Source organism: Schistocerca piceifrons, chromosome 3 (assembly GCF_021461385.2).
Source record: "Schistocerca piceifrons isolate TAMUIC-IGC-003096 chromosome 3, iqSchPice1.1, whole genome shotgun sequence".
NCBI classification, from domain to species: Eukaryota; Metazoa; Arthropoda; class Insecta; order Orthoptera; family Acrididae; genus Schistocerca; species Schistocerca piceifrons.
In genome coordinates this window covers 427710646-427738526 of record NC_060140.1, presented here as the reverse complement: position 1 = coordinate 427738526, position 27881 = coordinate 427710646, and positions in this window count along the sequence as shown.

Genomic DNA, 27881 nt, shown 5'->3' with positions numbered 1-27881 from the left:
GCTCTGAGCATAGCCTGCGCCACAACCACAATTCTTCTGTGAAAAAAGGAGTACCAAATTCTACCCAGTAAAGTAACTGTTAAGGGACTGTCTGTTCTCCTACTAAAGAATCAGTGTAAAAGGTTCTCCAGTCAGCCAGATTCCCACCAACGCCATTTCTAGAACGTTCTATCTATCCTATATCATCGATTTTTTTTTAGTCCACCAATCCCTGGTAATCCCGTGTACAAAATTTCTAGAAAGTCAGTAGTTCCCGCTCTGGTGCATTTTTTTAAGAAATTCTAATATTCCCACGTTTGGTGGAAGAAAATCTCACACCGCCGTGGATGGCTTCAAGTTGACGCAAATTGCTTTCTCTGGTAGACCGAAAATACAACTCAATAGCGTCGCTTCTCTCGGAGCAGCAGGAGATACGAATCTGTTCAAACTGTTTCCCATTCCACCTGCCTTTCGGGAAGTCACTTGGCCGAGAACAATGTCCTCCGGGAACGCTTTGAGCAACCTGGACTCTGGTTGTAAAACGGCCGTTTACTTGCTACGGGTGACACACTCCACTGTTCATTACTCGTGTGCTTTTGGCTTGGTCCTATCATCCTGTCCCTTCTCCTTGTCAGTGTTTCCAAACATTCGTTTCCTCACTGATTGTGTGCAGAACCTCCTCTTTCATTACCTTATAAGTCGACGTAATTTCCAACATTCATCTATAGCACCGCATCTCACATTTTTCGAATCTCTTCTGTTCCAGTTTCCCCATAGTCCATATTTCGCTACCAGTCAATTGTAGACCTATGTTTGATATTAGGAGACTTCTCTTGGCCAGAAAAACTCTTTTTTTTTCAGCGTTAGTCTGCTTTTGATGTTCTCGTTGCTCCGTCTGTCATTGGTTATTTTGCTGTCTAGGTAGTAGAATTCCTTAACTTCATCTACTTCTTGACCATCAATCCTGCTATTAAGTTATCCTGCTGTTCTCTTTTCTGATACTTCTCATTACTTCCGTCTTTCTTCGATTTACTCTCTGTCCATATTCTGTACCCGTGGACTGTTCATTCCATTCAGCAAATCACGTAATTCTTCTTCACTTTCACTCAGTATAGCAATGTCATCAGCAAATCGTATCATTGATATCCTTTCATCTTGAATTTGAATCACACTCTTGAATCTTTTTTTTTTATTTCCATCATTGCTTCTTCGATGTACAGATTGAACAACAGGGGCGAAAAATTACATCCTGTCTTGCATCCTTTTCAATCTGAGTACTTCGTTCTTGGGCGTCCACTCTTACTATTCCCTCTTGGCTCTTGTACATACTGTACATTACCCGTCTCATCTACAGCTTATCCCAATTTCTCTCAGAGCTTCGAACATCTTGCACCATTTTACACTGTCAAACGCTTTCTCCAGCTAGACAGATCCTATGAACGTGTCTTGATTTTTCTTTAATCTTGCTTCCATTATCAACCGCAACATCAGAATTGGCTCTCTGGTGCCTCTACCTTTTCTAAAGCCAAACTAATCGTCATCTAACACATCCTCAATTTTCTTTTCCATTCTTTTGTGTATTATTATTGTCAGCAACTTGGTGGCATGAGCTCTTGAGCTGATTGTGCGATAATTCTCGCACTTGTCAGCTCTTTCAGTCTTAGGAATTGTGTGGATGATATTTTTCCGAAAGTCAGATTGTATGCCGCCAGGCTCATATCTTCTACCCACTAACGTGTATAGTCGTTTTGTTACCTCTTCCCCCAATGATTTTAGAAATTCTGATGGAATGTTGTCTACCCCTTCTGCCTTATTCGATCCTAAATCCTCCAAAGCTCTTTTAAATTCTGATTCTAATGCTGGATCCTCTATGTCTTATAAAACGACTCCTGTTTCTTCTTCTATCACGTCAGACAAGTCTTGCTACTTATAGAGGCCTTCAATGTACTCTCTCCAACAACATGCTCTCTCCTCTGTAGTTAACAGTGGAATTATCGTTGCACTCTTAATGTTACCACCCTTGCTTTTAATGTCACCGAATGTTGTTTTGACTTTACTATGTGCTGAGTTAGTCCTTCCGACAATCATATCTTTTTCGATTTCTTCACATTTTTCCCGCAGTCATTTCGTCTTAGTTTCCCTGCACTTCCTACAGCTCATGGAAAAAATTTTCGGGTCCACGGGAATGGTGCCCAGTAGGAGAGTGCTGGTCGGCAGAGTACCTGCGCACCGGCTGGCGAAAGGCAGTACCCCTCTGCTTGAGTTTCACAAGTCGCCCCCTTTCCTTTCGAACGTGTCTCTAAAGGAGATTTTTTTGTGCTAGAGCCAATACTGACATTGTGGGGCGACGCCTAGGACCGCATAAGTTCCGCGGTTATTATTAACCTACAAAAATTAATTTGTTGTTAGTCCCTAACAGACTCGCTACAGTAATGGTGCGATATGGTGACGGCCGACTGCAATGTACTGATCGTTAAAAGTCGGCGCATCCGGAATACATGACGACTGTTCCCGTTTCAGATTGCTTCCACTGTCAGCAATCCCAAAGTTGTGGCACTATAATTTCCTGAAGAAGTATTATTCTGTTAACTGCGAGAATAGGTCATTAATTGATCAATAACAGTAATAGTACTTATAGTTAAATGCAGTATGCAGTATGAGACACAAGTGGTCAGCACACTGGATTCTCATCCCGATGGCACCTTAGTTAGCACACTGGACTCGCATTCGGGAGGGAGACGGTTCAAACCTACGTCCGGCCACCCTGATCTGGATTTTCAGTGATTTTCCTAAATCGCTCCAGGCAAACGCCGGGGTGGTTCCTCAACAAGGACGTGGCCGATTTCCTTCCCCATCCCCGACACAGTCAGAGTTTGTGCTCCGTCTCTAATGACTTCGATATCGACGGGACATTAAACACTAATCTTCGTTTTTTAGCATTCCGGAGAGCGACGATTCAAATCCGCCTCCGGCCATCGTTATTTATGTTTTTCGTGATTTCCCAGAATCGTTCAAGGCAAATGAGGGATGCTTCCTTTGAAAGGGCACGGCCGATTTCCTTCTGCATCCTTTCTTAATTCGAGCTTGTGCTCCAACCTCTATTCATATTCCTTGTTGCAAAAATGTGCCGCATTTGAAGATGACTGTCTCTATCATTCAGGAATCCATGTTACTTCGGTATCAAAACTTATACCATAGCAGCTAATCGGTACGAATCGCGCAAGCACGTGGGTTATCAGTACTGGAAGATGAACAGTAAAACTTCAGCAATCTCATATCCTCTAAACCCAGAGCGGCCACGCAGCTTATCCCTCTGCCCCTAGGGTAATCGGCCAAGTTTACTTAGGTCAAGGCCGATATCACCAAAGTCAATCAAAATTACTCACATCTTAAAATATTACTGTCTCTATAAGGTCTTTTTTGTTTCTAAGCATGAAAGCTACACTCTTAAGAAGCGCTTAATGTTAGTTTTTGGAACTGGCTCTTAGTTGTTAGATATATGTTATTCTAAAATATGGATGAGAACCGCAGACCACATGAATACTTGATTCTAACCGTATGTGGCCCGCTGGCCGCAGTTTGACGACCGCAGCCATAAATATCCATGGAGCGATCATTCGGTTGCGTATAAAGAGGGATCTGTCCACACAATCTCCAGCAGCTCAAGTCACGTGATTTTGGGATCGCGCATTTTAGCCCATATAACGCTTAGCGCATTCACAGTGTTATTATCTCTCTGCTACTGATGTATCACCTTCAGTAGTACCGTGAAACTTTGTATACACGTTTTGCAGACATAGTTTGAAACCAGAACTGAAGTTCCCTTAAACATGTGAAGAGAAGTGGTATTGTGCTTTTTCGCCACAGTCTCCTAGCAAAGATTCCACATTATTTGCGACTTTTCGGTAACGAGATAAGAAGTGACAGCCAACAATATTTTTTTATGTTTTCTATTGCACTTATTCACATTGTCGAATCTCTGTTGTAATTAGTTACGTCATACTGACACTATAGACGTCGCCGAAGTGTCACCAAAAAGTATTGCTTTTGGAACTATGAAACTGTTACAGTAAGTACGGTAAGTCATTTACACCACCTGCTTGTCCATTATTAATTTCAATTTTTGTTTATTTACCCTTCTCCTTTCTACAGACAGGGACAATACCTACAAAATTTCTCTTGCCATCTCACCAGAAAAGTTAAACTATACACTATACTCAAAAAAATAAAGAACACAAGATCAATGGTCGAATTTTGGACTAATAAAAGAAGTGACAGCCAACAATATTTTTTACGTTTCCTATTACACTGATTCATATTGACTAATCTGTTCTAATTAATTACGTAAAAATGACATTGTACATACAGAAACACGTAGATACACACAAGAGTTTGAGAACCTGCATAAATTGGAGCAAATTAATCAGACTGTCATGTGTAAGTTTTATCTGCATATTTTACATTTATGTAGCACTTGTCTCGTAAACACAAGGGCATACAACCGCAGAATTATCTATGCAACACAAGACTTTACAATAGCGTCCGTCGATATTTTTCATCATATAAAGTATCTTATCAATATGATATTTGCAGTTATACATTTGTTGCACATAGGTATGAAAAGTAGCTGGTCCTCCTTTCACATACTTCTCTTTACAGTACTGCATCATAGCTGTTACTAAAACTCAAACGTGGGGAAACGTATATGAAACAATGCTAATACGTCTAACATTCAAGTTTTGCTGTCACCCAAATTGTAGACAAGCGTCGTCGTCGCAAGATCACGTCACTAAACTGGTTTGATGTTGATAACATGCACAGTAGGCTATGCTCACTCCATAGAAGCATAAACCCACTGGGCCACACAGGCTCGTCAGGGGAGATCCACTCGCTGTGTGCCATTTGAGGAGACGTGCTGGAGGTACTGATGAACTCGATGGTAGCGACTTCGTCCACTGCACCGACAGGCGACCACTGAAGACAGTCTGGTGAGAAACTTTGTAGAACACACGCATTCAGTTGCCTGCGTACCACAGCCGGTGACCTGTGTGCAGAACTGAATACAAGACGAACTTTAGTTAACTTTTATGAAACTTTCACGTATTCATTTGATTTCAATGTCGTCGCAATGCAGTTTATCTCTGCCTGTGTTCTCATGATATTTGCTCCTCTGCCAGAGTGTTAAAAAGGGTTGTCAATCAATTCCATAGTTTAAGAAGTGTTTATCTTCGTGTAGATGATCGTTCTCTGATATCAAAGTGAATTATGGCCTGTTGAAAGGTTCTCGAATGTTAATGGTTCTTCCACTTAATGTTATCAGATCTGTATTAATTTTTATTCAGAGCTCTGAAGAGTGATTTTAAGTGTAATCGGTAGTAGTCAGTTTTCGTATTTTTACCACTGTGTATCTTTCATTCATTTCCACGTATAATGAGAATTGCCATTTAAATTTTCTACTCATAATATACGCCTAGGTTGTTGCATGAAATTGTCAAGTTTGCCGGGTAAGGTGTGCTTGGTGGGTGCTGGTAATAAATTAGCTGCATCAAAATACGTTGTCACAAATTCCTCAAGGGCCATGCGGCACTTGATTAATTCCTTGTTTTATTGTTACGCCTCACAATTAAAACCATGTGCAGTTTATTGTTTTGGTGCAGTTCAGACTTTAAGAAAATAAAATAATTTGTTTCTTTGACATAAATATTTTCTTCGTCTTGTACTTCCAGTTCGTCGGTCCCACATTGCCATATCCCAACTGACAGAGGAGGTCATGACAACTGTAGGGATCCCAACAGCAGCTGCAGACGCCGCATAATGGCACATCAATCTTTACGACGGACTTGTGGCCACCTGAGCCTAATAGGTTATGAATAAGAAAATAAATACTTGCATTTTTGATAAACCAACGGCAATGGCATCGACTGGAATAGCAGCCGTACGCGTTTTGATTACCTGTGAATAGGGTTCTGTGGGCGCCGCCTTACACACGATGAGGCTCCTAACACAGGGCTCTTCAATCACTCAGAGGGCGAGCGAACAGGGCCAGGTGCGGTTATCGCTAACTTACAGTGGATAATGGAGCAAATTTCTGACGTACGCAACCACGTAAACTTTTTCTCTGTAGCGTACAGTTTGAAAGTTTGAATAGGTTTGCGATCGAGTTATCTGATCGGTATAACAGCAGATCGCAGACTGATAGCCTGCAAGAGAACAGGTAAACACACCAGCCGTACATGTGTTACGGATATGCTTACATTTCGTACAGTAGCGCAGATGTTTGTGGAACCTCTTGTCCTGTCGGTGAAACAGTGGTTTTCGGCGCTGCCATTTCGTTACTATTTAAACAAATTCCGCACATGTCTTGTCAATGAAGCCCTATTCAAAGGCATTGGAAAATGTGGTAGAAAAAAGACTTTCATCAAAAAATGTATTCGGTGTCATAATTCGAAAACTATGAACGTTCAAAATACCTTGCGCTCCTCAGAAGTTTTGTCACATTGTTCTCTATGTTTTGCTATTAAGAAACTGTACAAAAATATAGTTTTTGACGTGCGAAATTCAACGCTTTCACGCTGATTTCAACCATCTTCAGTGATTGTCAGTACCTTATTTAGTTCCAGAGATAATTACATTTATTACACCATCAAGACGCGAAAATAAATAAACTTAGCATCAGAGGACTACCGTACTTTTTCGCTAAGTTACATTTGATACACGAATTTAATCGGTTTTTATCTCATATCAGATGACGGAGTTATTACTTGGAATGATACTCACTAACTACTATGTTCCATTGAGAAAATACATATTCTTAGTTGCTAGAAGGTGAGACACAGCTGTAAGAGGGACAGCGCATCGCGTATTACTGTAATTGTCATAAAGTGCGTCACTTGTATTGCATGTTTATTAATTGCTGTTGTTTCCCGGCTTTTATTGAACTTTAAATACTTATACTGGTTTCCACTGGTAGCCGCGAATTTCTCTCTTTACATAGACACCTTAACCATTCTCATTACAAATAACAGCTACAGTACTATATTGTAATTGATGAATTCATATCTGTGTGTGCGATTTATTCATCAATTAAATGTTGTTCAAAGGAGAAGCTACACTCAGCAAGCTTTAACACGCTATGTGACAATTCCGTCTGCGTTTCCTTTGAAGCGTTTCACCAGTGTCTCTATGTTACGCGTCGACCTAATGTCTAAGTAACGGCCATGAGAATTCTTAGGTACTTCGTACATATTTTTTAAATATTATTACCTTTCACATAATTTTAATTTTTCTTATAATTTTGACGTAAATTATAATGCTTTACCGAATGCAAATCCATTATGCTCATGCCACACCAACAATCCCTCTTCCCGCCTTCTTTCCCGATTCGCCTCACTCCATTCTCCTCCCCTATTCTCTCTTCCCCCTTCCGCCCCCCTCCCCCTCCTGCTGCCAGTTACCTATTTAAAACATATACCACACTATTCTGATGTGTAGTTCCGATACAGATACGGTGGAGTATCGACGCAGTTGCATAGGTAAATTCGCCACCTATGCACAATACGTTTCTATTTTTGTAAAACAATAGACGGTACAATGGGAAAGTTTTGCATCACCTCGGTTCCGGAACCTGTACAGAAAATTGGAATAAAGATCAACATAAACATCATTTCCGACCTTTTTATTTGAAAACCACACATTGCATGTTGTACCACCATACAGCGAGATCTTCAGAGGTAGTGGTCAAGATTGCTGTACACACTGGTACCTCTAATACCCAGTAGCACGTCCTCTTGCACTGATGCTTGCCTGTATTCGTCGTGGCATACTGTCCACAAAATCATCAAGGCATTGTTGGTCCAGATTGTCCCACTCCTCAACGGCGATTTGGCGTAGATCGCTCAGAGTGGTTGGTGGGTCACGTCGTCCATAAACAGCCCTTTTCAATCTATCCCGGGCATGTGCGGTGGGGTTCATGTCTGGAGAATATGCTGGCCACTCTAGTCGAGCGATGTCGTTATCCTGAAGGAAGTCATTCAAAAGATGTGCACGATGGAGGCCCGAATTGTCGTCGATGAAGACCCATGCCTCGCCAATATCCTGCCGATATACTTGCACTGTCGGTCGGAGGATGGCATTCACGTATTGTACAGCCGTTAAGGCGCCTTCCATGACCACCAGCGGCGTACATCGGTCCCACATAATGCCACCCCTAAACATCAGGGAACCTCCACCTTGCGGCCCCCGCTAAACAGTGTGTTAAACGCGTTCAGCCTGATCGGGTTGCCTCCATACACGTCTCCGACGATTGTTTGGCTAAATACATATGCGACCATCATCGGTGAAGATACCGTGATGCTAATCCTCAGCGGTCCATTCGGTATGTTGTTGGGCCCATCTGTACCGTGCTGCATGGTGTAGTGGTTGCAAAATGGACCTCGCCATGGACGTCTGGAGTGAAGTTACGCATCATGCAGCCTATTGCGCACAATGTGAGTCGTAACACGACGTCCGGTGGCTGCACGAAAAGCATTATTCAACAGGCTGGCGTTGCTGTCAGGGTTCCTCCGAGCCATAATCCGTAGGTAGCGGTCATCCATTGCTTTAGTAGCCCTTGGGCGGCCTGAGCAAGGCATGTCATCGACAGTTCCTGTCTCTCTGTATTTCCTCCATGTCCGAACAACATCGCTTTGGCTCCTGGCACAAAGTAATGCGGATGCGATCGAACTGCGCTACTGACCATGGTTGAATATCAGACAACCTCCTGCCTGGTGGACTGACTGGAACTGATCGGCTGTCGGACACCTTCCGTCTAATAGGCGCTGCTCATTCCTGCTTGTTTACAACTTTGGCCGGGTTTAGTGACATCTCTGAACAGTCATAGGGACCGTGTCTGTGATACAATATCCACAGTCAATGTCTATCTTCAGGAGTTCTGAGAACCGGGGTGATGCAAAACTTTTTTTTGATGTGTGTACATACATATACGGTATAAAGTGCAGATGTTTCATATGTGGTACGTTAACATATACACACAGCAGAGGCTTATTGTTTTTTGTCTGTGTCGAACAGTCTTCCCAAAAACAACTTAACGACCTTATGTTTTCCACATGGTCATAACTTGTATGCCTGTCAGTATAAACTAATCATTTTGTGGTCATGTGTCCACACTTCAACACCTGACTTGCTGCCCCTAGGAAAATGAACATTAATGGGATGCTTGTATCACACGTTCTTGAAGGGACTACCCAACCTAAAAACAGCTATAATTATTATGTCGAAAATGACATAAATACTAATGTAATGTTGTTCAGCACACATTTCACAGTCACTAATAGAAATATCTGCACCTATACCCGTTATATCCTCAATATATTTCAAGTTTATAATTTGCTTAAGCGGGGTAAAAAAGGGTGATGGAATGTAGTTTAATTAAATCAGGCTAAGCCGAAGGAGTTAGGTTAGGAAGTAAGACACTAAAAGCAGTCTGTGAGTTTTGCTATTTGGGCAGCAAAATGACTGACCATGCCAAAGTAGACACGGTGTAAATCGCAACCTGCCAAAAAAAGTTAAGTAATTCTGAAAAAGAGAAATTTGTTAACACCTGCCAAAAGAGCAAAGTAATTCTGAAAAAGAGAAATTTGTTAACACCGATTATAAATTTAAATGTTAGGAACTCTTTTCTGAAGTTATGTGTCTGGACTGTATCCTTGTACAGAAATGAAACGTTCAGGCAAGAAGAGATTACAAGGTTTTAAAATGTGATGCTACAGTAGAATGGTGAAGATCATATGTGTAGATCGGATAACTAATGAGGAGGTACTAAATCGAAGCACTGAAGAAAGGAATTTATGACGCATCTTGATTAAGAGAAGGGATCGGTCGATAGGCCACAATTAATCGCTAATTTTGTTTCGGGGAGAAGTGTGCAAGGGAAAGGAAAGATTCGGCTGGGTGACTTAAAGACAGACACCAAGGATTGACTACAATTACCAGGTTAAAATGAATATAGAGTGCAGACTGGAGACTAAGAGGCTCGCACAAAACACACTAGCGTGGAGCGTTGTATCAAACCAGGCTTTGGACTAAATCCCACAACAATAACAACAACACCGTTTCACAATTTACAAGAGATTTGCAATCACTAATCATTCCCAGATACTTCCACTGAATACATGTAAAACATAATTTTTAGCGTAAATGTGACAGCATACAATTGCGAGACCTTCGCTTCAAAGTTGTAAGTAAACCAGCTAACAGCATCCTTAATACTGTTGTATAAACTCTACCGCATCTGAATAAGAGTAATTTGTTAGCACTGCACATTTATTTAAACGTCACTTACTAATATGGTAGTCTTCCTTCACAACAATTATAAATAAATACTGTAAAGGCTGCCAAAGAAGTTGCAGAAATCAAAAGAAGGAAAAAGTATGCCTGGTGGAATGACACATGCGAGGCAGTCCTGAAGGAAAGGCTCAGTGCATGCAAACAATACTATTCAGCTAAATTGGAAACTGACTGGGAAACCTACAATATCCCACGTGCCCAAACAGCTAGGGCAATCAGAACAGAGAAACGTAAGTACAAAAAATCACTCATTGAAAAGATGAGCAAAATTTTAGGAAGAATTAAACCAGAGAGTACTACAACGTCTTCAAACGCAAACTGACCGGTTACAAACCGCCGTCACTATGCTTTCAGCGAAAGGACGGTATACTGGCTACTTCAAATGAAGAAAATTGTCAGATTCTAGCAGACTGCTTTCGAGGCCTACTGAACTGTGATAAGCCCCCAAACCCATTGAGACCGAAGAACCACTGCTCAGGTGCCCAGAGTACAGACCACCTGACAAAGATGAAATCAAGCGCCACATTGCCAGTCTCAAAAACAACAATGAACCTAGAGAAAACTCAGTCGTAGCAGAACTGTGGAAATATGCCCCAAATGAATCACTAGAAACCTTACAAAAACAAACAGAAAAAATTTGTAGTGGGGAAACACTGCCCGAAGATCGGAAAACGGCCCTGATCCATCCCCTGCACAAGAAAGGCAGCAGGAAAGACATTAACAACTACCGAGGAATATCCCTGCTACTGGTAAGCTATAAAATTCTCTCACTCGCCATGCTGTAGCGTTTAGAAGTACAAGTCGCTCATCATATAAGTGAATACCAATGGGGCTTCATAAAAAGTCGCTCAACAGCCGAACAGATCAACAACCTCAAAACAATAACAAGATGTTATACTCTAAGGTCGAAACGCTACGTCTCAATGTGGCGTTCAAGATGGCATACGGCTCCATAGACCTGGAGGTGCTGCTGAACATCCTAAATGAGTTCGGAGTTGGCCTTAAACCGCAGGCATTAATTAGAGCTACCCTAACAGATACAAAATCAAAACTAAAATTCCTCGGGTGTCTGTCGGATTCCTTTGATGGCAAAACAGGGGTCAGGCAAGGTGATGGATGACCTGTCTCCAATGCTTTACAACTGCGTCCTTGAACAGATCATCAGAACCTAGTGTAAAAGAGTAATGGAAACCAACTATAGCCCGTTGCGAATTGGAACCAAATCGAAAGGGATCGGGCTAGACTGCTTGGCTTTTGGCGATGACATTGCTATTCTGTGAAACGACATGACACCTCTAGTGTTCAAATCGAACTGTTAAAAGAAATCACTGAACAAACTGGTCTACAAATAACATTTGAGAAAACAGAAGTCATGACTAACATTAAAGAAACCCCACCAAAACTCCTTACGAAATATGGTGTGATCGCCCGGGTAGACAAACTCAAGTACCTGGGTGAGACCATCATGAAAAATGGACTGGACTAGGAAGTGCTTAGGGAACGGATATGCAAACTAAAAACAGCTTACCAAACATCCTGTACAATCTACAACAAGAAATGCCTTTCCCAGAACACTATGATACGTCACTACGAAACAGTTTTGAAGCCAATAGTTTTGTATGCAGCCGAAACCTTATTCCTAAACGCTGATAAAAGACTCGTATAAGAACTGGGAAAAAAAGAGCGCAAAATCATTACGTGAATACTAGGATCCAAGTACAAGAATGGTAGCGATCAGAAAAGATCCAACAAGAAAGTCTACAGTAAAACAGAAAAAATTACAGACACAATCCGTGAAAGACGTGCACGATTTTATGGTCACCTCAAACGAGTGGACGGAAATAGGTTAATCAAAAATACGTTTCTCTTTTTTGATTCAAAACCAAAAACTACGATGCCACGGTTTAAAAACACCAAAAAAGATATCCAGATGCTACATATCAAACCTGAAGATGGTTTTGACAGAGATCTTTTCCGAAAGAAGATAGTGACGAACGAAGTAACCCGAGACAAGCAACCAAAAAAGAAGACTCAGTGTCCTTTGGACAAAAGAGCGCAAGCGGGACCTCTCACAACGAATAAGGGAAATCTGAGCTCAGAAAAAGCCGGGCTCAATGCTAAGTGCAACAAGACAACGTGGTCCTAGATGGCCCCAACAAATAAATAAATAAATGAAACATTTTTATTGTCCTATAACATGAAAATCGCCAAGCCATTCTCACTCTGACACTTTTCGTTTCCTTTACTATGCAAATCACATCCGTTGCTGATTACATTCACGGGTAGGCTGATCTATCCGTTATTTTTCCATTCAAATGATGAAGATTACGACAGTGATTGTTACTGTGTAGATCAAGTTATCTTTATTAATCTCCTCTCCATCTGGTAATTGGTGGAAGTATGTACAACATCCGCTTGCAAACTGAAGGGCTAACAGATGAGAGGGGCAGTGTCCTGCACACTCTGCTACTCCGTTCGCAGGGCAACTTAAAAGCAGGATGCTGATGGTGCATGGGAGCGCTCCTGATCCGCTAGAAGCAGGTACTCTGAGAACGCGTTGTCCTGGCGCGGCTATGGCGGACGCAGCAAGCTCCTTCCGAGAAATTTGGGAAGTGAAGAACTGCGCGTTGTCCCAGGGAATAAGTTCAAAAGACAACCTGTGGAAACTCGAATATCAACAGGTCCATTCCAGCAGTGTGCTTTCTACACAGAGGATTATGAGCTACTTGGTCGTGAAAGCTATGACTTAAGTGTTCCGAAATGGAGATCACTGACCACTTTCCAAAATTTTAATGAGGTGAGACTGTGGATTAGTATTTAACGACATAAAGTTCTGACATAAGCCTGTTTCCTGTGATTCTCAGAATGGTACAAGTGGGAGAACGGTCCATTGAAGGACAATTTTCGGGCAATCCATATACGAAGACCTCTGTACAAATGTAGTATGAAAGGCACACTTAAGAGTCTCGTTCTGACGCTCCAGCTAAGCCTCATGGTTCCTCATTGTCCTAACAAAACTTTACAGACTAGGACATATGCAGTCGAAGTGACTAATGCTTTCCTGAAATTAAGAGATCGTTTAACTTGTGTACGTGAGTGTAATTTCTGCAAGGAGTTCTGCAAAATGTTGTGAATCTACTATCATCAGTTTAAGTCTTAAAATCTCTCATCTGCTTGCGTAATAATACTTTCAGCTACAGCTCCTTAACCGAAATTATGGAAACAAACATTCACTGATTACGTTTATATAAAGGTATTTTATTTTTGGTGAATTACCAACAGATGGTTGGTAACAGTTTGTTAGTTGTTGGTTAGTTCATGTTTGTTGACACTAAACGCAGAAGTATGAGTGTTGTATCATGATTTGTTCGGTTACTATTCAGTTCTCCAATTCTTATGTAGCTTGCTCTCTACATATGGATATTTTTAAGAGCAATCCGCTTTGATAATTAACTGTTCTGTTTTTCGCTATTATCGAGAGCTCTATATGTACAGTTACCACACTTGTAATGAATTTCAAATAAAACTTCAATGTTTATTAATACTTCTTTACTTATTAATAATTTCAAAAACTAATTCTGCCAGCGTATCGAAAAATTTTGATAAGCGCTCCGCTGAACTGAAAGCGCCGTATGGAATAGTGATTTATGGCAGAGTAATTAGAAAGTAATAATTTTGTGCTCAAAAATCTAACATTCAACATTATACCGAGAAAATGTTAAAAGTGCGTTTCATTTATATAACTGATTAATGTAACAGAACAAAATAATGATACATCTGGAGCTGTTCTGATAAGTACCTTCTAGGTACAACACAGGTCTGCAATAAATAGCGCCACATAAGAAGTGAACGATAGACTTGCAAATAGGTATCTAGAAGTTACTACGAAAGACTAAGTTTTCAGTACACTCGAGAAATTTCCATCACTGATGCCAGGAGAAGAGAAGTAGGAGAGGGCAAGTAATGAAAAATGCTGTGGTTAATTTATGATGAGATACACGCAATTTTATAAATGTCACATTCAACGGCAGAAACCGCTCGTTTAACTTTTGAACATTCTCTATCAGATATCGGAGGAAGATGACCACGGTAACTCCACTACGAAAATTCACTCCACTCATTATTGGACTAGACAGAATCTATAGGTTTGCTCTGGATAACCCTAGGACTTTTATCACTCAGTTTTTCTTAGAGGCGTCGGTTTAACGAAACTGCGCAACCAAAAACTATGTCAGTAAGTCGGATTACTTAATCAGTGGACATAAAAATGCAACCAATGATTCATAAAAACATCTAAAATTTTTAAAGAATGCTTGAAATCTCACAAAAGCAGAAAATTCGTTGAGAACAAAACATAATATTCCCAGAGGCTAGCATTCCGGCGATACAATTCCTACATATTAATGTTTACGCTATATACTCGTAAAGTCAAATTTTGCCGTTCACATTCGGAACAGTATTAAAATATTACTGTAACTAAATTATTGGGAAGCAACGACAACAACAGGAAAAAAAGGAAAAATCAAGTTTCGTAGGAAGTTCTGTACATGAGTATGAGCCTGATGCGATGGCACTTCCCCAGACCTTACAGTGAAACACTGCGTTTTTTGGGCAAAATTACATTTAATTTTCAACGTAGTGGCTTTTGAGGCGACGACCCTTCGTCCACCGTTTCCCAGTGTTATCACTGACAGTCATGATCTCTACTTTCCTAACCCAATAGACTTGCGTGATGTTTTAAAGCTACTGTTTATTCTTTAACATGGGAAAGAAATCGCTTTTGCCTCGAAGAATACATTGATCGCTTTCTTCAAACAGATCTAATCGTCTTCATTTTTGATTGATTCTTAAATGTATCAAGGCTAACAAAGCCACGTATTACATTAGCAATAACGAAAGACCGTTAGACTTTTAGACATAGTCGCAAGAAACTAAGAGGTCCAAAACGTTATCACCAGAAAAAGAAAGCAATATTGGTTGGTTCCAAAAGAAGTCGAAATGCGTAACTGAATTTATTTGTAACTTAACAGGGTCATCATACATTGGTATCTGTAAACAGATCAAGCTTCACACTGAAAGAATTATATTAGCATAGCGAAGCTTGACAATGGTTAATTATTTACGTACTTGTTAACTTGAATGTTACATGATTATATTTGCCTATTTTCTTTTTCTCTTACCAGTATCCCTTCATTCTTTGTTTCTGTTTCCTTTATTCAACTTCAGACTTCATGTTCATAATTTTGTTTCTGAAATTGTCTCTTTCATTTGTCATTACCCTACCGATTTTTGCTTGTTTTAGGTCTTCTTCTATTTTTAAACCAGTTATTGATTTTTTTACTGAGCTGTTTACTACACAAAAACCCTCTTTGTGAGTCTGTTTTTTTTCATTCTATGTATTTGTCTATAGAATGTTAGTCGACGTTCTCTGATCATTCATTGGTTGGTCTCTTCATCCACATATCATCTCGGTGTACCACTCCAAAAATGTTTTTGAGGGTTTTACATTCCGGTTTTTTTTCTGTCTCTGTGATGCCTGATGCTCCAATTGTGGTCTTTTCTGATGCGTACATGCTTCTGGTAGTACAATTGCACTGTAGTGCCTGGGTTTGGCTTGTCTTGAAGTGTTTCATTTATTGTAGTGCGTCCATTTTAGTTTGTACGCTTTCTGAAGTTCTTCTATTCGTTCTATGATGGATGCCTTGTTCCCTCCTTCTGTTTGTATATATTGCCCTAGATATTTGAAGTTTTCCTCTCTGTTAACCTTCCCGTATTACGTGTGCATGTCTTGTGTGTCGTTCTTTCTCTCCATGTATTGCGTTTTCTTATACGATATTTGTAGTCCTGTTTCGCCGGAGACTTCATGTAAGTATTTCAGCGCTTCTTGTGCTTCTTGCTTATTGTTGCTGAGTATTGCGAGGTCCTCTACAATTGCCACGCATTTTGTGATCGTCTTGCCTACTTGTGTTCTATCTAACTGAACCTGTTTTACTTTTTCTTCCCATTGTTTGATAATTTTATCCAGAACCATATTGGACAAAAGCAATGAGAGACGATCTCCTTGTCTGAGCCCTGTATTTATTTCGAATGATTCCGAGATTTCTCCCATAAATTTTATTTTGGAAGTGGTGTCTGTGAGTGTGTTGTATGAGTGCCCTAGCTTTCTGTCTATTCCATATTCTTCCAGTGCGTCGAACAGAGTCTGCCTATCTATAGAGTCGTGGGCCTTTTTAAAGTCCACGAAGATGACTACAGCTTGTTCGTCTTACAGGCCTTCGGAAGTGTTCACGGGTTTCAAATCTTTTCAGTACAGGATCTTCCTTTCCTGAAGACTCTTTGTATAAGATTGTGATTCTAGTCTGTTGAGTAACGCCTTGCAGAGAATTTTGTAGGGGCCGATAACAATGAAATACTACTGTAATACTTGAGTCTGTCTCGTGGGTCTTTTTGTGGAGTGAGTGAATCAACGGACTTTTCTGTTTTTGTGGAATTTGTCTGTATTCCATATTTCTGGAGGAATTTTAAGAATTATCTTTGTCATGTTAGTTTCCAGATATCGGAGATAATGCCATCCCCTCCTGGGATCTGTTTTTCAGTTGTTTTTAACCTCTTCTGCCTCTATGATTGTAGGTGATTTTGAGGTTGGATCTGATACTGTTTTCGTGATGTGTAATTTTTCTTTACGTTTCTCGCAGTATTTTTTAAGAATTTTGCAGTTTTCCTTAGCATTTGTTTCTAGAGATGAGTCAGTTATTTTGAAGAAGGTATAAAGTGAATGATATATAGAAATTTCTCATATTATTTCTCTTGAAGTCTTCCTCGGTTTCATTTAGTATTCTTTTGCCGTATAGTTTTTTCGTTTCTGTGATAACTGTCGAAGATTGTTTCTTGGCTTCGTGGAAATTCTATCATGTTTCCATTGTTCTGTATATATGAAAAATATTTATAAGCTATTACAGGTTATCAATTTGAAAGATTTTTTCCTTAAATGACTAATTACTTCCATTCAAGAATTCCTCAGAGGTGTAGAAGGAATTGTTAAGAGCACCTTCTCTAATCTACATTTGAAAATATTTATGTCATTTGTCAGACACTTTATTTCTCATCCCTTTTGGTCCCAAAGTTAGATTTACTGAAGAGAAATGCAGATCTTCTTTTGTGTTGTGAATTTCTCTGTTACTCTCAAGCTCAGGTGGCTCGTTGATAACAAATTTAATAAATAAATACATTTACTGCGAGTCTGTGGTTAAATAGATGCCTGCTAGAAGTACGTGCGTGAAACCCACACATAATTCTAATAACTTTCTTTTGGGCAATGAATTCTTTTTCCCTAAGTGAGGAGTTACCTCAGCATATTATTCCATACCACAGCATTCAGTGAAAATAAGCAGAATATTTTAACTTGAGGACTTCTACAGCCCCAAAGGGGGAGCTTTTTCCTATGGCAATAGCAGCACAACCTAATCGTTTTAGCAAGTCTATTATATGTTTTTTTTCGGTTTTCGTTTTCGCAAAATGAGCACCAAACAACTTGGAATTTTCCACTCTATTATTTCTTGTTGGTACACTATTCCAAGCAAAAGCAACGAAGAAAAATTACTGGAAGATAATCACGTAGCCGCAAATTTTTGTACAGAGGTAGGAGGAATAGCGCAGTAGGCAGTACAGTTGAAGAGGAATGGACATCTCTAAAAAGGGCCATCACAGAAGTTGGGAAGGAAAACATAGGTACAAAGAAGGTAGCTGCGAAGAAACCATGGGTAACAGAAGAAATACTTCAGTTGATTGATGAAAGGAGGAAGTACAAATATGTTCTGGGAAAATCAGGAATACAGAAATACAAGACGCTGAGGAATGAAATAAATAGGAAGTGCAGGGAAGCTAAGACGAAATGGCTGCAGGAAAAATGTGAAGACATCGAAAAAGATATGATTGTCGGAAGGACAGACTCAGCACACAGGAAAGTCAAAACAACCTTTGGTGACATTAAAAGCAACGGTGGTATCATTAAGAGTGCAACGGGAATTCCACTGTTAAATGCAGAGGAGAGAGCAGATAGGTGGAAAGAATACATTGAAAGCCTCTATGAGGGTGAAGATTTGTCTGATGTGATAGAAGAAGAAACAGGAGTCGATTTAGAAGAGATAGGGGATCCCGTATTAGAATCGAAATTTAAAAGAGCTTTGGAGGACTTACAGTCAAATAAGGCAGAAGGGATAGATAACATTCCATCAGAATCTCTCACTTCATTGGGGGAAGTGGCAACAAAACGACTATTCACGTTGGTGTGTAGAATATATGAGTCTGGCGACATACCATCTGACTTTCGGAAAAGCATCATCCACACAATTCCGAAGACGGCAAGAGCTGACAAGTGCGAGAATTATCGCACAATCAGCTTAACAGCTCATGCATCGAAGCTGGTTACAAGAATAATATACAGAAGAATGGAAAAGAAAATTGAGAATGCGCTAGGTGACGATCAGTTTGGCTTTAGGAAAAGTAAAGGGACGAGAGAGGCAATTCTGACGTTACGGCTAATAATGGAAGCAAGGCTAAAGAAAAATCAAGATACTTTCATAGGATTTGTCGACCTGGAAAAAGCGTTCGACAATATAAAATGGTGCAAGCTGTTCGAGATCCTGAAAAAAGTAGGGGTAAGCTATAGAGAGAGATGGGTCGTATACAATATGTACAACAACCAAGAGGGAATAATAAGAGTGGGCGATCAAGAACGAAGTGCTCGTATTAAGAAGGGTGTAAGACAAGGCTGTAGCCTTTCGCCCCTACTCTTCAATCTGTACATCGAGGAAGCAATGACGGAAATAAAAAAAAGGTTCAGGAGTGGAATAAAAATACAAGGTGAAAGGATATCAATGATACGATTCGCTGATGACATTGTTATCCTGAGTGAAAGTGAAGAAGAATTAAATGATCTGCTGAACGGAATGAACAGTCTAATGAGTACACAGTATGGTTTGAGAGTAAATCGGAGAAAGACGAAGGTAATGAGAAGAAGTAGAAATGAGAACTGCGAGAAATTTAACATCAGGACTGATGGTCACGAAGTCAATGAAGTTAAGGAATTCTGCTACCTAGGCAGTAAAATAACCAATGACGGACGGAGCAAGGAGGACATCAAAAGTAGACTCGCTATGGCAAAAAAAGCATTTCTGGCCAAGAGAAGTCTACTAATATCAAATACCGGCCTTAATTTGAGGAAGAAATTTCTGAGGATGTACGTCTGAAGTACAGCGTTGTAGGTAGTGAAACATGGACTGTGGGAAAACCGGAACAGAAGAGAATCGAAGCATGTGGTGCTATAGACGAATGTTGAAAATTAGGTGGACTGATAAGGTAAGGAATGAGGAGGTTCTACGCAGAATCGGAGAGGAAAGGAATATGTGGAAAACACTGATAAGGAGAAGGGACAGGATGATAGGACATCTGCTAAGACATGAGGGAATGACTTCCGTGGTGCTAGAGGGAGCTGCAGAGGGCAAAAACTGTAGAGGAACACAGAGATTGGAATACGTCAAGCAAATAATTGAGGACATAGGTTGCAAGTGCTACTCTGAGATGAAGAGGTTAGCACAGGAAAGGATTTCGTGGCGGGCCGCATCAAACCAGTCAGTAGACTGATGACCAAAAAAAAAAAGGGGGAAGTGATACAAACAACTTACTAAAAGTACTGACAGGACATGTGTGAGCTTGGGAGTAGAGGAGGGGCTTTTAAGGTCCCTTTTACATGTTTTCCTTGAATAACTCGAAAACCGTACAGTGTAGTAATAAAAAAGTTTCCAATACAAAATTAAACTATCCAACATTCTGTGTGGTTTCTGTTTGTTCTATGTCGTGTCTCCCTACCACTTTCGCGCAACGACGCTCTGAGCGTGTTTTTTAGGGAATTGACTAGTTTGAACCTGGGATCTGTTGCTGGTAAGGAGACGCCAGACCACACATGACATGTAGAGTTCAGAAGAGTGCAGTGAGACTAGCGATGATATAATCAAATCCTTAATGATTTCAGCGTCAGCTCCACAGCACTCCCTGTAAAAGAATCTTAATATTAACTAAATTTAATGGAAGGGGTTCAAGGCTTTCCTATTTTTAGTTAGCTGGCAAAATAACGTCGAAAAAGCAGTTAAGTTTACCATTGGAAATTTTATTCTACTCACAAAACATTGTTTATAAATTGCACTATTGATAAAAGGAAATATTTTAATACAGGATGATAAAAACCAACTGTGTTCAACAAAAATGTGAACTAATATTCCCTGAGTGGGTTTACAAGTTCTACAATGGATCGAAGGATGACCTATGCCATATCACATCTATAACCTTGGTTTAAATTAAGTTTCACAAAAGAGAAAACTATCAAAATGGTCTACAGTGACCCTCAGTTATCTTTAATTGCTTATCTAACTTGTCATAAAGTACAGTGGCTGATGTGGGTTCTCAATAATTATATAACAGAAAAATCATCGCGTTTCAGATTTTTACTTCACGTAGCAAATGTGAATACCATAAGCTTCAATTGACGATCGACACTAGTATTACGTAAAAAGGGGATGTAACAGATGAGACTTCTGCAGTTCTAAGTGAAGCCTTATGCGCTCAAAAATGCGGCATCGCGTGCGTTCATTACCTTGTTGGTGTTCGTCAGGGGGCGGTGGCCGGCGCAGCTCCATACAGCTCGCCGTCTCGGAAGCAACTCTCTCCTAACTTCTCCTTACTACAATTTACCGACGTTGGTTTAAAAAAAAACTGTCTGGCTGTGTTTTCCTCTGACCAATCAGGGTCTCAATGTTAACCTTAAGCTCTGCCTACAAAAATTCTGTCTATCCAATGAGAAACGTTATACTTTTCGTTGTGGGGCAATGTTTGTAAAGTTTGCAGCGTAATAGAGACGCAAAAAAGTCTCATGCTAAAACTTGCAGCTGGTGTGGCCCTTTTAGTGTTATCGTAAGATCTATACTGTTCTTCTGGAGGGCTCTATCTTTTAACATGGGCTGGGGGGTGATCCTGGCGGTTACTTTTCGTGGTGGGGCAATGTTTTTAACGTTTGCAACGTAACAGAGATGCGAAACAGTCTCACGCTAAAACTTGCGGCTGGTGTGGCCCTTTTAGTGTCATCGTAAGATCTATACTGTTCTTCTGGAGGGCTCTAGCTTTTAACAGGGGTGGGGGGTGGTCCTGGTGGTTAGCTGGAGACGTGGGTGTCCGTCCCTTATCGTAGGGCCTTCTAGCTTAACACGGTTCTACTCTCGGCTTCTGTTCTCGTTTCTCCCCTCGGAACTGCGCCTGTCTCACGGTGGGAAGTTACGACATGCATTTAGGCATTCTTGTGTTAGTCTGCGGTATTCCATTTGCTCACTCGGTACTCGTATTACTTTGGTTAATTTAATGGCACGATTTATTCGGAGTTGTGTGACATACTACTGGATTTGCTTATCATGTCAGAGTTTTCATGGAAGGTGTTGGATTTGCCTGACACCTTACATATCACCACCCTTCGAACTTAATTTTTGCACTGAAGTTAGGCAATGATTGAATCGTTGTCTAAGTCAGTCGAAAATTATTCCTTTATCTAAATTTTGTTGCCTACTGTTCAGCCACATTATTGTTTTTCTATGCTAGTTTGTATTCCTAATTTATATTTTTATATTCTTCCACATTATTCTCGAAAATATGTTTATATTGACAAGAGAAGAATATTTTTGTGCTATTATTATTATTATTAATTTTTCTTTATTTATTTAAGTGTGAAGTTTATTTTTTAAGAAGTTTGTTATCGAAAGTGAGGAGTCTTTCACATCGATTTTCTTAGAATTTTTTTTTATAAATGTAGTAATTAAGTAAAATCTATTCATAACACATTTTCTAAATATCATGTACAAGTAAAATGATTTTGTTTCTAGACACTCATTTCAACATTGTTACACTAACAAATAAGAATTATTTCCAAGAATTGGTTTGACAAAGAAGTATACATACACAAGTATTGAGATATTATCCTAACGAATGGTACAAATGTTAAAAAAAAAGGGAAAACATCCAACAAGATAATTTTTTATTCTTTGTTTTTATAAGGAGAAAATAAGTAAAATATAGTTATTCTTTTATTTTTATGAGGAGAAAATAAGTGGCATATAGTTTTAGTGTTTATTATGCCTTACTTTTGTTCTTTATATACTGTCTATTTCAGAACTAATGACTTATTTTTATCGATAGTCTACTTTTTACTTAAGTCCATAGTCAGTGACTGTTATTTTGTAGTTTATTAGCTGTCTGGTGTGCTTAACTTATTTAGTTTTTCACACATTTCTTTTGCACAATTCCTACATCACATAATTTGATTTCACACATTCACACAATCCTATGAATGTTTAAGCATAAGGTTCGGGAATGTTTTTGCACGAAGGTGATGGACGTGAGCGAGATAGATGTGGGCAAGTATTTGATGTACAGCTTCATTCGTCGTTCCTTGTTGGCTTTGCAAGTGTGTGTTGCTGTTGTGGAGGTCCCATAATGGAATGGAGCTGTGAGTGCAGAATCTCGTGGTTTACTGGCTTTGTATGCGTGAAAGTCATCGTTATGTGTCGCTGAAAGCGGTTGTTTTTCGTTGTAATACTTCACAGATGACTAGTTTACAATAGGATAGGGATTTGGGAAGGTATGTCGTCTATTCTCCATCCATCTTCTTTCTTGGCTCAATCTTGTGAATCTTCAACTTCTATTCTTCCTGCTTTTCTCTGCTTCTTACTTGCTTCTTGGTTCTTCTCTGGGCAGGATATGGAAATATTTATTGATAACTAGTCGCTTTGAAGTTCTCCTCTTAGTAACAGTTTGATAAAATGTTTGGGCGTGTCATTTTTACTTTGTGGAAGTTTTCTTCAGTTTCGTGCATCAGCGTGCTGTTTAGTAGCAGTATTGTTACTTTTACACATATTTTATTTGCCAGTGGTGGCTTGCCCAAGTGGTCTTCTCGTCGGGCCGTTTTTTGCTCGCTCCGCTGAGTCGGGGTGTTCCAAGACCCTCTTGGCCTTCTGTGTTCTGTCCCAGCAGGGTCCCGCCATTCTGTGCTTCTGTGTTCCGTCCCAGCAGGGTTCCGCCACTCTGTGGTTCAGCAGATTTACTGCCCACTTCAGCTACAAGGGCCCTCTGTTGGTCTCGCTGTCCTTTCCCTTCTCTCAACGCTTCTGCCTTGTAGGAATTGTGTCTTGCTAATTACGTCCTTTCCTTTCCTGATACTTCTCGCATTGCGACTTGTGGGTTGTTGCATCTGGTCTTTGCTGGAGTTTTTACCATGGTTCTTACAAAAAGTTTTACTTATAATCATCTAACATATGTCTACTACCTACATTGTTTTATGCCTTCTTAAAAAGCTTTACAAATTTCGGCACCCATTCCATGTTACAATTCTAAGATATTTTGAGTCTTAGCTTCTACAAAAATCCTCAAATTCGTTTTTTATTTTTGTGTAGTGTTGTGGTGTATAGCATTTTAGTATTTCATGCTGTTAGACTATCTACACTTTATCCCTTCACCTTAATCTATGGTACTGTTGGTGTTATTTTTGTTTTTGTTTTTATTGAAACTACTTTCTTTTTCCCATCTTCCCCTCTCTTCATTCTTCTTTCTCCTGACGATCTTATCTGCAACATTATCTTGAAATATTGTGCTGATTATTTACCAGTAATAAAATTAACCTTCAAACTTTTTGATATGGCTCACATGGTGAAGTCCTAAGGTTTTGCCTGTTTTTGGGTTCATTAGTTCCACAGCATTATCATGAGCAATTCGGCTAATTATGACAGGTCCTTTGTATGCAGCGTAAAACTTATGTATTTTGTGTTTCTGTTTGCTGGAGAGATGGTGTGTTTTTACAAATACTTTCTGGCCTACTGAGAATGTTCTTTTAATTGCTGTTCTATCTCCTCTTTCTTTTCTTTTAATGGCTGCCTTTCTGATGTTGGAGAGTGCTGTTGCTATGACTTGTCTGTGCTGTCTACGTGGTACAATTGGAAATCTAACATTTTCTCTGGTTATGTTTCGGGATTCAATATTTTTAAGTGCAGTAACTGGAGGTAGTAGTGTAGTGCTATGTGGCATTTCATTTATTACTTCTTGAAAATCTTTAAGCTATAAATCCCAAGTGTTGTGTCTTTTGCCTGCATATAATCGGCATAAAGTGCCTAAGTCCTTCATAGATCATTCTGCTGGATTTACGCTGGGTTTGTACTTAGATATGTAGATGGGTTTTATTTTGTGTTGTTTTAACGTGTTCTACCATTGCACTGATTTGTATTGTGGGCCATTATCCGAAATTATTCGTTCGACTCGACCAACCTGTCTGAGAAAATCTTGTCTAAATGCTTTACTTATAGTAAGACCTGTTACCGTTTCAATGGTGTCAAGGTAACATATTTCGAAGTAACTTCCAAAATGACAAATTTGAAAATATATCCATTTTTTGTGCGTGGGAGGGGCCCCATCAAATCTGTTGCAGCTATTTGTTTTAATTTTTTAGGGATTATTGGAAACATAGGTGGTTTGGTTTGGAAAGTGACGTGTTTAGCCCTCACAGATTTTTTGCATTTGACTAATACTGTTCTAATTCGTCTTTCCATATTAGGAAAATGGCTTGTTTGTTTTATTTTCAAAAAGCATTTCTTTGGTCCAGAGTGGCCATTACTTAAATGTGTATACCATATGTACTTATTAATTAGTTCATCTGGGATATAAATTAACCATTCATTCGTTGCAACATTTCATCTAAAAATTAAAACATTGTTTTTTACGAGATAGTGCTGTCTAATGTCTGTAAAATCCTTACTTCTCCACTTGTGTTTGATTCCTAGTATTTCGGGATCCTTGTCCTGTTCTTTGCCTATGTTTTTCAATGCTGTCGTAATGTAGTTTTCGAAAGGTACTTGTTTCGTATAGTACATTGTAAACTGGTCTTCTGCTGCTTCCAAACCTATGTTATTGGATCCACCCTGTGGACATCGTGACAAAGCATCTGCTAATACATTCGCTGGTCTTGGTATGTGTGTAATAGTGAAGTCAAATTCTTGTAGTATTAACATCCATCTGGCTAACCTCCCATGAGTTAGTTTGGCGGATAACAGAAATTCTAATGCTTTGTGGTCAGTGTATACTTTTGTTTTTCTTCCGAAAAGGAAGTATCGAAAACGTTGGAAGCCCCATACAATGGCCAATGCTTCCGGCTCCGTGACTGAATAGTTTTTCTCGCTTTTTGTGAGTACCCGACTGGCAAATGCAGTTGTTATATACGATCTTAGCCCTGCCTGTTCGTATTCTTGGAATAAAACAACTCCTAAACCTGTTTTCGCGCTATCAGTGGCCATACAAAAATTTTGTGTTAGATCAGGATGTGCTAAAATCGGTGCTGTTGTTAGTGCGTTTTTCACTTTTAAAAATTCTTCATTGGCTTGTTGATCCTATACTCATGTCGTGTTTTTTCCAGTCAACGCACATACGCGTGGTGTTGCGAGAGAGAGTCGATTCAAATAAATTTTTTATAGAATCCGGTGAGACCTAGATATCCTCTGAGAGTTTTCTTATTATATGGAGTAAGGAATTCTTTGATTGCCGTTAGTTTTTCTGGGTCGGGCATTACCCCTCTCTCTCTGAAATTATGTGTCCTAGAAATTTGACCTCTCGCCCTCCAAATTTGGATTTTGTTATATTTACTGTGACCCCATGCCCTTTCATGATCTATAAAAACTGATTTAATGTGTCGTTGTGATGTTTCCAGGAGGGCTCTGGTATAATCACATCATCAACATAACAAGTAATTTTTTGTAAAATTTCAGGACTGAGTATAGTATTAAATCCCCTAATAAACGCTGCTGATGATATGTTTAAACCAAATGGCAATCGTTTAAACTGGTAACATCTACCGAATACGATAAATGCTGTAAATGTTCTACATTCTGGGGCCAATTCTATTTGCCAGAAACTACTCCATAAATCAATTGATGAAAATATCTTAGCACCGTGGAAGTTTTGTATCAATTCCTCTAATTTTTCTGGGCGATCTGTCTCAGTGATTATGATTGTGTTGATCTGTCTGGAATCAAGCACTAACCTGATGCTCCCATCTCGTTTTTGTACAATATGGAGCGAGCTGTTATATGTGGAGGTAGCTGGTTCAATAATATCATCATCTAACATTTTAGATATCTCCTGGAATACTTTATTCCTGTAGCTTAATGGGATTGTATAGGGTGGCACTCTAAATGGTTTGTGCTGTTTTACTTCAAATTTGTACTGAAAGTGTTTAATACTGCCAGTCTTAGGTAAAAATACCTCTGCTTTATCTCGTAAAATACCCTCTAATTCCCTTTTACTGTGTTCCGAAATACCTTGAACTTCTTGCAATTTTTCGTCGATTTCTTTATGGACTTCTAACATGAGTTGAGGCGATTCCCCCTTTTGTGCATACCATTCTAATTCTTCATCTTCTTTATCTCGCGTCATTCTTAATTGTTTATTTATACCTGGTATTTCTTCTAATTTTAGCTTTTGCTCAAAGAGAAGTGTGACATTCCCGAATGTTACGCTACCTTTCCCCATATCTATTATCGCTCGTCTCTCATTTAAAAAATCTGCACCCATAATCAAATTTACAGTTAGTTTAGGTATAATCACGAAGTTGGCTTCGATCTTTTGACCTTGACACGAAAGAGTTAACCTTGTTTGTCTCGTAACTTCCGCAGCATTGTTTCTAATAGGACCCCTTACTTTAATCTTACGTGTTTTCAGAACTGGCAATTCCTCATTGGCATTACACTGCATCAATAAATTTTCTGAGATCGCAGTCGGTTCACTTCCGCTATCAATTACAATATTGAGTGGGATATGCTTTACCATGGCCTTCACAATTGGTTGAATTTGAAAGGGTTGGTTCTGTTCTTCTTCTTGCATCAACGAATCCTCCACTGAATCATACACGAGTCTTTTCAGGAATTTCCCTTCTGAATTCGAACTTTCTGTAAGATAAGCTTCGACTGCTACTTCTCTCTCTTTTATTTCCTCTTCTCTATTTCTTCCTTCATTTACGCTTTCTTCAACATCCGCTACCTTTTCCTCATCCTCGTCTATCTTCTCCTTATTCGTCGCTACTTCCACATAATCGCATCTATATGCTCTAATTATCGCTTCATAACTTCCTTATTATATACGTTGGGTTGTGTGCTCGCTAGTAACTTATTTTCATCTTCTGTCGACTGCGCATTATCCTCATTGAATTCGCTTTCCCTGGTTTCCATCTCAAATAGCTCTGCAATACCCATTACTTCGTCCTTTCCTCCTACATCCGTTGTGCATGCCTCTGGTAATTCATCTTCCTCGTCAGTATTCTCCCAATTAATTTCGTCCCAACACGATATTGTTATTTTCCTGTCATCGTTTTCATCTGGTCCCTGCGGATTTATTTCTTCCTTCTTCTCTTCTCGTGATAAGGTATTTACTTCTCTGTTCAAGGTGCTGCAATTGTCCTGGGTCGGTGCGTCATTCTCTTTGGCATG